We start from the raw sequence: 14184 nt of genomic DNA, 5'->3' as shown, positions 1-14184 counted from the left end.
CACACACACACCATCGTCTCCTTCTTCCGTCCTTATCTTGTGACAGCCCTAATGCAATGAAGGAGGTTGCCCGTCGTTTCTCAACAAGGTTCGCTATGAGTTTATAGCTTAGGTTTGATAGGTTGCTTTCCTACTAGAGAAGACACAACACTATGAGTTTATAGCTTAGGTTTGATAGGTTGCTTTCCTACTAGAGAAGACACAACGCTATGAGTTTATAGCTTAGGTTGATAGGTTGCTTTCCTACTAGAGAAGACACAACGCTATGAGTTTATAGTTTAGGTTGATAGGTTGCTTTCCTACTAGAGAAGACACAACGCTATGAGTTTATAGCTTAGGTTGATAGGTTGCTTTCCTACTAGAGAAGACACAACGCTATGAGTTTATAGCTTAGGTTGATAGGTTGCTTTCCTACTAGAGAAGACACAACGCTATGAGTTTATAGTTTAGGTTGATAGGTTGCCTTCCTACTAGAGAAGACACAACGCTGGCTCTGCACCAGTCAGCTGTTTGGCAGGCTGTGTGTTGTCACTATGCCATGAAACAGAGACACAGGTGTGTGCTGCTGGTGGTTAGCAGTGGTGACAAAGGCGAGTCAACAGCTGTTCTATGATCCCACAACCAACTCTACGCACGCACGCACGCGCACGCACGCACGCACGCACACACACACACACACACACACACACACACACAGAGAGACAGACATTCAAGATAGCAGAGTGGGCACAGACTAAAAGGTACACAATCTACAGCACACAGACTGACAGACAGACAAGAGTCCAACAGAAATAGCTCAACATCTCAGACTCTAAATCTAGACCCACCAGAAAAGAGGCCCTGCTGAGAGTTTGTGTGTGTGACTGTGTGTGTGTGACTGTGTGTGTGCGTGCATGGTGCGTGCATCACGATGGTATGACGACAGAAGGTGGGACTCACAGCAGGGCAATGTATTTAGCAGTTATTTATTTGTTCGTATTAGTGTTATCACTTAGTTATATAACGTGTGCAACTATTTGGAAGGGGAGATGACTCAGGAAGGTATATTCTTCAACATTTAATTTTACTTTATTTAATAATTATCAGGGAATTCTATATAGCATCTGAATACCCAGGCTGAACACGGTTAAAATATGATTTTTCAGATTTCTAGAATGCATCTTGGTTGATGGTCTAGGTTTTCACCTAAAAGGTAGAAACCTGTCCAAAACTGTTTGAGAGGTTTTCCACCAATTACATTTGTACACTCTCCAATAGTGCTGCACAATCGCAAAAGGTCGAGATCTAGATTCAGACGCCTATAGTGGTTCCCAAAGTGGGGTCCGGGGACCCCCAGGGGTACTTGAGGGAGTTCCAGGGGGGACCCAGCTAAATGATAATTTGGAACCAAATGGACCCTTATGGGTCTGTAACTCAGAGAGTGTACAAATGGAACCAAATGGACCCTAACGGGTCCATTTGTACACTCAAAATTAGCATTGATTTTACAATATAAATTGGGGGTCCAAGAGATAGAAATGCTATTAAATAGTGGTCCGTAGACTAATGCATGTCAAACTGGGGGTCCTTTAAACAGGTTGAGAATCACTGCTAGAGCCGTACAAATCTTCTCTTATGGGGGTCCCTGGCATATCTTTTCAAATGGGGGTCCGCGGGCTAATTAGTGTCAATTTGGGGGTCCTTGACATGAAAAAGTTTGGGAACCACCCTATGCGATCTCATTTCTAAATTTAGCAAGAATGGTGCAGCACTAGGTGGATGTCCAATTCCTTTTAGTTACTCTTATGTTTTTGCTACAATAGAGAGACTTATAAGAAGTCTGTTTAACCCATTTTGACCTGAGATCAGATTCTAAAAAGTCTTCTACATCCTGACAGTTTTCTGAAAAAGCTATGTTTCTATGTCAGTCGTTCTTCGGATTTTCAAAAATAGCAGACCTACAAGCTCGACCTACAAGCTCGTAGCGTGCCACCGAGTGGCGCGCTACGAGCTTGTAGGTCGAGCTTGTAGATCGCTATGAGCTTATAGATCTGCTATATAGATCTGCTATTTTTCAATAGCTAAAGCATAACATAAACATAACACCAAATGGGTTAAAACCATAGCAGTTGGCTTGGCTCCTGGTGCCACATTTTGAATGTAGTAATGTTCAGCAACTACAGACTAAAGACAATAAATGTTTATTTTCATGGAAAGAATTTTGAATCGTGTGAGAATCGTGATCTCAATTCTTGTGGAAGGAAGAAATTTGAGCAAGAATGGGGCATAAAGAGTTAAAGGATCTTTTCTGTGTGTGTGTTGACTTTTCCACAAGACATTCCTCAGAGATGTTATTGTGCATTACTGTGTGCAGAGTGTTACTCATGGGCTCCTCATTAGCTCTGAACCAAATTATGGCTGAACTGCAGATGGCTCATATTCCTCTGATCCTCTTTAAATCACTTATAAAGCCCTACTGTAGTGTATTGACCGGAGTCCCCCAGGACTCTATACTAGGGAACCCTCATTTTTTCCCCCTCTGCGCCAAATTCCTTTCCACTGGAAAAATAGCCGATCAAAAATGTGACACGATTGTTGAGCGTAGATCGACAATCTTTTGGCAAGAATGTCCGGTACAGAAAAGTTTCATTTTCATGTGGTAAACTTTAGGCCTGTATTGTAGTGCTATCCTGGTTAACACAGTCCAATCAATTCCACTTATCATCTTGTTATTATTTTTATTTTTTTTCAAAAATGAATGGCCTACTTCGTCACACAAGAGCGTCACACAAAAGTAATGAAAATAGTAGACCCATAACACCAATCGTTGTGAGTTTATGGATCAGCTATTTTCACTATTAGCCAAAATCTAAATCTAAAGCTTTGATTATTACACCCTTAACAGCACATTAGCAGTAAACAACACTGTTTGACATTTAAGAAGACCCCCCCTCGCCTCCCCTTCCACCACACCAACCTGAGCCCCCCCTCGCCTCCCCTTCCCCACACCAACCTGAGCCCTCTGTACCAAAGCAAGGAGGTGCAATGATCTCCACACATGGAGACAAAAAGACTACAGTGGCCGTGCGTGGGTGGGTGTGTGCGTGCGTGCGTGCGTGGGTGCGTGCGTGGGTGGGTGCGTGCCTCTATAAGTGCAACAGCAATTACGTAGCTGTGTGTTTTATGCATGTGTGTGTGCGTGTGCGTGTGTGTGTGCAAAAAGCCAAGTGGACACCACCAGGGCATCTAGAGTGGTCCCGATAGCAGGAAGCCCACCAGCGATAGAGGGCCTGGCCACTGCGTGTGATGACAGACAGCTACTTAAGATAGCCTTTAGAGAATGGACCTAAAGACAGGGGAGCAAAGAGCAGACTCAGAGCACAGGAGAGTGCAGAGGAGACAAGGAACTCAGACTAGAGCACAGTAGAGTGCAGAGGAGACAAGGAACTCAGAGCACACAGTAGAGTGCAGAGGAGACAAGGAACTCAGAGCACACAGTAGAGTGCAGATGAGACAAGGAACTCAGAGCACAGTAGATTGCAGAGGAGACAAGGAACTCAGAGCACACAGTAGAGTGCAGAGGAGACAAGGAACTCAGAGCACACAGTAGAGTGCAGAGGAGACAAGGAACTCAGAGCACACAGTAGAGTGCAGAGGAGACAAGGAACTCAGAGCACAGTAGAGTGCAGAGGAGACAAGGAACTCAGAGCACACAGTAGAGTGCAGAGGAGACAAGGAACTCAGAGAGCACAGTAGAGTGCAGAGGAGACAAGGAACTCAGAGCACAGTAGAGTGCAGAGGAGACAAGGAACTCAGAGCACACAGTAGAGTGCAGAGGAGACAAGGAACTCAGAGAGCACAGTAGAGTGCAGAGGAGACAAGGAACTCAGAGCACACAGTAGAGTGCAGAGGAGACAAGGAACTCAGAGCACAGTAGAGTGCAGAGGAGACAAGGAACTCAGAGCACACAGTAGAGTGCAGAGGAGACAAGGAACTCAGAGAGCACAGTAGAGTGCAGAGGAGACAAGGAACTCAGAGCACAGTAGAGTGCAGAGGAGACAAGGAACTCAGAGCACAGTAGAGTGCAGAGGAGACAAGGAACTCAGAGCACACAGTAGAGTGCAGAGGAGACAAGGAACTCAGAGCACACAGTAGAGTGCAGAGGAGACAAGGAACTCAGAGCACACAGTAGAGTGCAGAGGAGACAAGGAACTCAGAGCACACAGTAGAGTGCAGAGGAGACAAGGAACTCAGAGCACACAGTAGAGTGCAGAGGAGACAAGGAACTCAGAGCACACAGTAGAGTGCAGAGGAGACAAGGAACTCAGAGCACAGGAGAGTGCAGAGGAGACAAGGAACTCAGAGCACAGGAGAGTGCAGAGGAACTCAGAGCACAGTAGAGTGCAGAGGAGACAAGGAACGCAGTGCTTTTCAAACTTTTTCATATCGTTCTCAGCCAGGTTGGAAACCTCTACATCCTCCCGGTGGGGGCTCCTCACTGGCAGATGAGTCAGTAGGGGGTGCATACTTAGTTTAGACTAGTCATTGGTTAGACATGGGTTAAGGTTAGGTTTAGGTGTGCTGCCCCGTGGGAGGTTAGGGTTAGAGTGAGGGTTTGAGATAGGTTGTAGTTGTAGGACTAATGACTGGTCTAACCAAATGACTAGTCTAAACTAAGTACTGTCTAAACTAAGTACTGCACCCGTCAGTAGGATGCGACGGCAGTGACAGCAAAAGTAGCAAATCTACAAGCACGAAACTCTGAAGCTTGTAGATCTGTTACTCTCGATACTTTTGCGTGACGCTGTAGTATGATCATTCATTTACAACAACAAAAAACACAAAACACAAAAACGTTTAGAATATGGAGATAAGAGGTTTCTGCCCTGACAACAACGATATGGTCATGGACGATTCTTATCTTCAGAGCGTCCCTAATGTCTGGGCATGTCATGACAGGCCAACATTCGACGAAAGTAGCAGATCTAAAATCTTGTAGACTGGCTATTGTCGGCGAAGAGGGAGGTTTGGTTTGGACTCAAGGAAAAAGGACAGGACCAAGAATAGGCCCGCTGGGGGATCCTGGTCAACCAAGTAGTACTGTACTGTTATGTATAGGCTTTAAGTTCAATGGCATTAACAACAACAACAGAACAGAAAATAATACAATAGAACAAAACAACTATAGAATAATAGACCACTGGTACCCAAATGTTTTAGATCAAGACCCAAAAGAGAACTTAGACGTTTACCCAGGACCCAAACTCGTAAAAATAGCAGATCTACAAGCTCACAACGCAATATGACTTCAAATCAATATCACGAATATCAACTCAGAGAGTTGTGAGTTGACACATTATTTTTCGTGTTGATAACATACGAAAAACATGCTTCTTGATAAATCGATTAACTTACAAAATTAAGAGCCAAATTAAGTTTGCTATTGGTTCTAAATATCAAACCCAGCTCTCTCACACACACACACACACACACACACACACACACACACACACACACACACACACACACACACACACACACACACACACACACACACACACACACACACACACACACACACACACACACACACACACACACACAGCAGAGAGGGGCTGATGTTTCCACAACTTGTTGTAATTATGTGTTATACAACTGAACGCTGACATCGGCTGTTTCTACACAGAACTTACACCAAGACAACCAGTAGACAACCCCAGCTGGCCAGAAGATATGTCTGGTATGGAAGGAATGAAAGAGAGAGGGGGGAGGAGGAGGGGGGGGGGGGGGGAGAGGAGGGGGAGAGAGAGAGAGAGAGATGGAGAGACTAAAGAGTTGGAGAAAGCAAGAGGGACAGACGTTTTAGCTTTAGGCCAGTGGTTTTCATGTTTTCATGAGAAGAGAAGATTTGTGTTCAAAAGAATATTCAACATTTTCCAATATTCAAACATAGCATATGTACAAGCTTGAATATCGGCTATTTTTTTTAATAGCCAACATATAAAATATGGATAAAGTGGTTAAAAGGGCCAAGAAACACTTTCCTGGGGTTTGTGTGTGTAATGTGTGTTTTTAGATATTTTAGTCATGACGACATCTTCATGACCAAAATTTGTCATGAATATGTGGTCTCACTTCCTTCCTGGAGTACAAGTCACACCTCCACGCAGCCTCCTCCCTCTCCACGAGGAGGGGCAGTGCACCTGCAACAAAGCATTAGGGTCATTGTAGGAAAGTCAAACACACATAGGCCCTCATTTATCAACTCGGCGTACGCCAAAATATGGGTGCACGCAAAACCTTGAACTTGAACGTGAGCCAGGACAAAAATCACGTCAGGTCGGGAGCTGTCGTAGGCTTTGTCCTACGACAGCGGAGCAGCATTGTCTGAACTGCTGACATGCTGTCACAGGCATCTAAGCATATGTATTCACTCCTAAAATGTTAATATAAAACTGTATGTATATACATGTAAAAAAAAAAGAAAAAGAAAAAGAGAGATTTCCAACTTTACAAGCAATTAAAATCGCGCAATTAAAAACAATATAACATGTTTACAATGTGTTAGTTTGTGCTTAATCAAACAGTGCTTTACTGGCCTTGTTAAACATATATATGCGAGCGCACTTGTGAGATGATTTGGGAGCGCATGAGCGTGACATCAGATGCCTATATAATCACTGTGATATTATAAAAAATATATTTAGGCATAAATGGACTGCACGCCTTTATTTCCAAGTGACAATGACAAGCATACAGCTTGCCTATTTGCAATTGTAGGCTAAAGGCGTAAGGGGCTTAATCATTCACCATTTAAATAAGTGCTTTGACATCATTTTCGGGAGTCGGGAGGACGGGACCGCGGCGTGCGTCGCCACTCGCCAGCACATACCAGCACACATGCAAGCCTTCATACATATGTTTATTCCTTCATCAATGATCAAATCACTCCATAAACGTTGATTATGACTGCCTTGACGACATGGTAGCCTATCTCTCATGCAGGCATCACTTGCACCCACAGCACCTATCACAGCAGTGCGCAGTCTCACTGATCGCCTTCGCCGTGCACTGCGCATGAATGGGTAAAATGAATATAGGCCTAGCCTACAAACGTATTCCATTCATGGCGATGCGATGCGTGCGTGGACATGACAGCAAGGCAAGCGAGGTGAGAGGGAAACAGACAGGGTAGGCCTACAGCTTTATTTAATTCATGCGGGTGTTCGTTCTTTATTTATTTAAGACACACCAGTTGGCCTTGCAAGTTGCGTGTGTGTGTGTGTGTGTGTGTGTGTGTGTGTGTGTGTGTGTGTGTGTGTGTGTGTGTGTGTGTTAGACAGGGGGGGGGGGGTGAGGCGGGCAGCAAGGCAAGCGGGGGAAACCTTTTTATGTAACTATGGTTTAAGCGTTGTTTGGTCGTATTGCAGTTGTGCATGTCGCAAAAACGAGGGCGAGGCTTGATTTCATAGGGCGTGCCAGATTGATTTCAGCCGTCACATTTATCACTGCTAGGAATGAAATTAAGGAAGGATCAGCTGTTTGCGATCACTTTATAAATGCCGTGGCGACGTGAGTGTACTACAAAACCTACACTCGAATTTGGGGCAGATTTTACACTCAATTGATAAATGAGGGCCATAGGGTGCAAATTTCAGTGAAAATTTCACCACTGAGTTTCTCTCAGTGGTGAAATGTCCCTTTAAAATGATTGTGATGCTGTATTGACAAAATGAGCTGGGGACCCCCTGGAACCCCCACCCCCTTCCAAGAACCCCTGGGGGGTCCTCAGAGCATGCAGTGAGAACCACTGGTTTAGGCAGGAGAGAGAGAGAGAGAGCGAGAGAGAGCGAGAGAGAGAGAGAGAGAGAGAGAGAGAGAGAGAGAAAGATGTCTGCCGTCCAAACCAAGCTCCAGTCACATTGTGCTCTGGTGCACACAGGCAGCGCTGTAGATCCATTCACTTCCACTGGCTGCACTCACAAAGCTATGGCCTTGTAAAAACAAGAGAGGCATGGTCAATGTACCGTCACATCACAATGGTAGCCAAGCCCCCTGTCCTGTCCTGACTCCTGTCCTGTCCTGACTCCTGTCCTGTCCTGTCCTGTCCCGTCCTGACTCCTGTTCTGACTCCTGTCCTGACTCCTGTCCTGTCCTGACTCCTGTCCTGTCCTGACTCCTGTCCTGTCCTGTCCTGTCCTGTCCTGTCCCGTCCTGACTCCTGTTCTGACTCCTGTCCTGACAAGCTCACAATGCGTCACGATCGTGTAGATCTGATATTTTTCTAAATGGCCGACATATGGCTCAAGTGGTTAGTGTGTATTGTAATAATAATCCAAATCTACAAATTAGTAACTAAGGTTTTCATAGAATTGTAGTGGAATAAAAGTACAATAGTTGTCTCTGAGATGTAGTGGTTATAGAATACTCTCTCTACTTTAGTACATGTACTTAGTATAGTTACTTTCCACCACTGCTAATAGCTGTGGTCAAAGTGCCCAATTCACCCTTTGTCAGCCTTCTGATTGGTCCCTGACTGACGAACCAGCAGGCTCTTTCTGCCTTGTTCCGCTCTGGTTCCGCCTTGTTAAAGGAGCATTCAGTGATTTGGATAATTTGGGAAAAAAACCCTTGGTCTGCCCGGTAACAAGATGTGCACATGCACGCACTACAATGGGGGGACACGCGACAGGCCAACAGCGCCCCCGCTCGATCATGATTGGCGGAAGGCCCCTCTCTATCCTGATTGGATGAAGATTGGGCCACCTATAGAGACACACGGGGACTACAAATTTCACGCCCCCAAATGAGACAGCGTCCCCACTTCTGGTCCGTTGGCACGGATACTGCAGGCCAGCCCATAGAAGTCCGTTGAAATTCAACTGTAGTTAGCCTACTTTTAAAATAATATGAAATGAATTGAAGACTATATTGATTTGAATAAAAATATGTTTCCAAATGTATGAAGTGTCTTTGTCAACATATATTGTTGTTTTCTCAATAGAGGATGTATTTCACATTTAATTTACCACTTGAATGAGTTACCCATAATGTTAACGGAGCAGAGGGGAGACGGCAGACAGAGAACCTGTCGCTTTTAAGGGACGTCACTGACTTTACGAGGCTACGAGCGCCGACTTTGAAGAGTGGAATTCTCAATATACATCCCGATCCCGACTGACTTTGTTATTCATGTCTATATTTTGAACATGTCACGGGCTCACTATATATGTTCTACCTACCACGGAGCTCCGACGGTGTGTTTTACCGCTGTCAACTTGTTGTATAATTAACTTTGCTGAATAGTTGCATGGGAAAATAACCCAGATAAATGGAGGAGTGACATCCTGACATTTTCAACTACCTAGTGAATTCTCCAGATGAGTATTAATAGTAGTCTTGCAAGATGCTGTTTAGATCATTTTCAACAAATACATAGCATATGAAACGAATTACAACAAATATATCTGGGTATTGAAAACCTCAAGGGATGCATCCGTGACGTATATACCGTGCGACCACTTTGACTTGAGAATTACAATGCTAGTACTTTTCACAAACTGATGGAGTATATTATAGTACATTGTAGGCTGTATATTCAGATGGCAGGTATGTGACATTGAAAAGGACAAATCAAACATATGGGACACTTTATTAGAACACAAAAAAAATCGCTATAGCCTCAGTAGTGAACCAGTGAAATTAGGGTATTTTATGATGCCTCTCATAGGGATTGCATTGGCAGCTGCAGTACACAGTTGAAACGGACCAGAAGTGGGGCCGCTGTCTCATTTGGGGGCGTGAAATTTGTAGTCCCCGTGTGTTTTTTTTACCCCAGGGGTTAACTGGGGACAGGGAGGAACTCCTTATATGATCAGCACACTCTATAGTAGGGAGGATTATCACAACAAAACAAAAAATAAGTGATATTTGAATGAAGTGAAATCACTGAATATACCTTTAATGTTGAACTTGCTAAAACATCATTTTTGGAAAAAAAACTAAAACAAACATGATATGCCCAGTCACCATGCTGCATCTGTGATTTTTACTGACGTGTTTTTACTGACACGAAGTTTAAAATAAGAATTGAGTGCACAGAATATCAATAAGAAGCAACTGAAAAACATGTTATTTCAATGGTAGTGGATGGAGAGAGAGGATTTTTGTCCAACCACAAAACTGCAACCAATGGTGCGAAGAGGGGCACAACCAGGGGCGGGATTTGACAAAGGGTGAATTCTCCATCCACGACTATAGTGGCAGTGTGGCAGCCATTTAATAATTTTTCTCCCATGTCCGTTTGGAGTTCTAAGAGTTCTTTCCTAAGATTTTCTAAATGTTTCAAAAATAGCACATTTACAAGCTCTCAATGCATTGAGAAGTGGTTAATATAGCCTAAAAGGTTTATACACCAAATAAAAATGAATTATTTGTAACATAAGAAATTAAGAATGGTGGTCCCAACAAGTGCATATCAGACCGAGGCGGTCACCGTCTTCTGGCCACTGAAAAAGTGGTCACAATTTGAGTTTATCATACAAACACTGCATCAATGAAAACATTCCTACCATGCACATATATCGCTAACATCTGTACTGTATATTTCATACTCTCTTTTCTGGTGCATCTGCAAGTCGTGGTGTTTGAAGAACAGAGTGTCTCTAGTAAATGTGGAAACTTACAGTGCAGCCCAGAGAAACGTAACTTTCTTTCTTGTCGGCAGTTGTAAACAAGGAGATGCTGTTCGGAGGATTGTGGCCCATGGTGCCAAGGTTTTATTTTCGTAAGCATAGCACGCTAATTTAAAATATTATCAAATCTCGCTCTGTGCCTCTGTGTGTCTCTGTGACGTTGGTTTCTGGGTCTCGCTGCCTCTCCCTGCCGCTCAGTGCCAGCAGCACTGTTTGTGATTGTAGAGCTGTCAGAATGGGTTTGCCAGCAGACAACAGAGACATGATCTCTCTCTCTCTCTCTCTCTCCCACTCACTCACTCTCTGTCTCTGACTTTCTCTCTCTCTCTCTCTCCCCCTCTCTCTCTCTCTCTTTCTCTGTCTCTCTGCCTGTGAAAAAGTCAGGTTCACATTGGATTGTGATTCAATGGGGCAGCTAGAATCAGATTTTTATATCTAATGACATTTAGTATAGTTGACAATACTAAATATCAGTAAATCACTGGTTTTCAAGGTGGGGTCCGGGGGGGAGGGGGCGTTCAAGGGTTTCCACAGCAAAATTAATATATCATCAAAATCCATTTAACCACTCTATTTTATAGTCGTTAAAATAGCCACTAATTTTAGCAAATTTCAGAAAAACAAAACATTGAAACGTTTCATTTATGTTACAATACAAATCCTCTCTTATAGGGGTCCCTTATCCCTGGCACCAGCTCTTTCTATCTTGGGGGCCACAGCCAAACAACACATAACAGTTTGGGGGTCCCTTGACATGGGAACGTTTGAGTACCACTGTGTCCACTGCAGCTACCCCCCACCAGGCTCTGGAATCATTTGCCCACACACATCAGAGCCGCCCAGTCGATAGCTGTTTTTGAGTGGTGCAACCACTCCTGTAGACAGCTATGTGTGTGGCTGTGTCCCTGGGTCTGTCCCTGGCTGTGTCCGAGAACGAAAATAGTGTTATAGTGTTTGTTCAGCACCAAGTGTCACTGTTAACACACTGTTAACACACAGACACACACTGGACAGGGAGGAGGCCTTGTACAGTACAGTACAGTACAGTACAGTACAGTACAGTACAGTACAGTACAGTACAGTACAGTACAGTACAGTACAGTACAGTACAGTACAGTACAGTACAGTACAGTACAGTACAGTACAGTACAGTACCACTCACTTCAGTGGTATTTAAATCCTTATTAAAGACGTATTTCCTCTCACTGGCCTTCAGTGACAGCTGATGTGTAGCTGATGTTTTCCCTCACTGGTGCTAATGTGCGTTTGTCTGTGCTTATTTCACTGTATGCAAATGTCTGTTTATACTGCATTGCTTGCTCTTTGGTGGTTGACCTGGTCAAGTTAAATGTGATACATTTTGAGTTGAACTCCGTCAGCCCGTGACAGTGTGGGGCACGTGGACAGTCGGTTTCCCTGCCTCACAGTGTAATGTGTCATAATTAGGACCACAGGGGACACGCTGTGAACTCTGTTATCGGTTATCTTCTACCGACAACAAAGAGGAGATGAGCTGTCGCCGTCAGTGTCAACACAGAGCGACGTTATATCTTTGTCACATTCACGCTGTGTAATACTCGCTGTATGCAGCTTCAATCGCACACCGAAGGCACCAATACACTTTTAGTCACCAGGAATGTTTTAGTGTTAGTCTAGTTTTAGTTTTAGTAAGATTTTAGTCGACTAAATGTACAGTTGATTTAGTCGACTAAAATGTATTTTGGTGGGCCTTGATGCCATCGTAATGACTGATTTTACACTTGAAAATAGCCGATCTACAAGCTCAAACGCGTTGTGTGCTTGTAGATCTGCTATTTTCAGCATGCAACCAAGTGTGAGATGTCTTATACTGGATCTCTTGTCCCTGCCTAACATTTTAGTCTAGTTTTTAATCTGTTGACGAAATTGTTTTTTTTATTTCGACGTCAGGCCTAAATGGGTTAAAAAGTGTCATAAACTAAAGGGAAGAGAAGTTTGTCCAACAAGTGTAAACTCTTATCTCATGCTTTCACACAACTCTCACCTAGAATAGCCATAACATCCCCCATGGGGGGCGGGGCAGGGTGGAGAGTTATCTACCACACTTCTCTCACACAGTCCGCTATACCACTGTTGAGGGGAGGGGCTGTTGAGCTACGCATTCAACCAATTGAAAACTTACAGGAAGGATTCACAAGGAAAAACAGACATGTTGTGTATGTGTAGCAGTGACGGCCCCCGTATAGTATAAGAACTCTTCGTCGCTGTTGCGATGCCGAGCATCACTGAATGAATAGTGATGCTCAATGTTTACACTCAAACTGGGCTAATGGCTGTTTATGACTGTTAGTTACCTCCCTGCCCCGACTCCAGATACACTGTTACCTCCCTGCCCCGACTCCAGATACACCGTTACCTCCCTGCCCCGACTCCAGATACACTGTTACCTCCCTGCCCCGACTCCAGATACACTGTTACCTCCCTGCCCCGACTCCAGATACACTGTTACCTCCCTGCCCCGACTCCAGATACACTGTTACCTCCCTGCCCCGACTCCAGATACACTGTTACCTCCCTGCCCCGACTCCAGATACACGAGGGAGGAAGGAAGAAAGAAAGAAAGAAAGAAAGAAAGAAAGACATTTTCATCAATAAAAATTAAGTAAAAAAAAAAAGAAAAAATGCTGTCTATCTTCACTATATCCTATCAATAAAGGTAGAGAAGCCCAAACAAATATATCTTTAAAAAGAAAAAAGCTTACTCAAGGACACAACAGTCAGGAGGAGCCAGGAGTGGAACTGGAAACCTATAGTACCCAAACAGCCGCTGTTGGCTCCCTGCCAAACCTGCTACTGCTGATTTCTAATCACCTGGATCTCTGCATCTGTCCCACTCATGAGCAGGTGCCCTGGGCCCAGGGTGTCCCACTCAAGAGCAGGTGTCCTGGGTGTCCCCAGGGTGTCCCACTCAAGAGCAGGTGTCCTGGGTGTCCCCAGGGTGTCCCACTCAAGAGCAGGTGCCCTGGGTGTCCCCAGGGTGTCCCACTCATGAGCAGGTGCCCTGGGTGTCCCCAGGGTGTCCCACTCATGAGCAGGTGCCCTGGGTGTCCCCAGGGTGTCCCACTCATGAGCAGGTGTCCTGGGTGTCCCCAGGGTGTCCTACTCATGAGCAGGTGTCCTGGGTGTCCCCAGGGTGTCCCCAGGGTGTCCCACTCATGAGCAGGTGCCCTGGGTGTCCCCAGGGTGTCCCACTCATGAGCAGGTGTCCTGGGTGTCCCCAGGGTGTCCCACTCATGAGCAGGTGCCCTGGGTGTCCCACTCAAGAGCAGGTGTCCTGGGTGTCCCCATGGTGTCCCACTCAAGAGCAGGTGTCCTGGGTGTCCCCAGGGTGTCCCACTCAAGAGCAGGTGTCCTGGGTGTCCCCAGGGTGTCCCACTCAAGAGCAGGTGTCCTGGGTGTCCCCAGGGTGTCCCACTCAAGAGCAGGTGTCCTGGGTGTCCCCAGGGTGTCCCACTCAAGAGCAGGTGTCCTG

At 45.1% G+C, this 14184-nt stretch overlaps 1 long non-coding RNA gene across 1 annotated transcript in view; it reads right to left on the bottom strand.

Moving 5' to 3' along the window:
* Nucleotides 1-14184, bottom strand: part of LOC306923291 — a 61914-nt gene that overhangs the window by 26920 nt on the left and 20810 nt on the right. The gene's annotated exons all lie outside the window — the stretch shown is intronic.

This window comes from Electrona antarctica, assembly GCF_951216825.1.
Source record: "Electrona antarctica genome assembly, chromosome: 5".
Lineage (NCBI taxonomy): Eukaryota > Metazoa > Chordata > Actinopteri > Myctophiformes > Myctophidae > Electrona > Electrona antarctica.
This window is presented reverse-complemented; position numbering and strand designations above follow the sequence as displayed.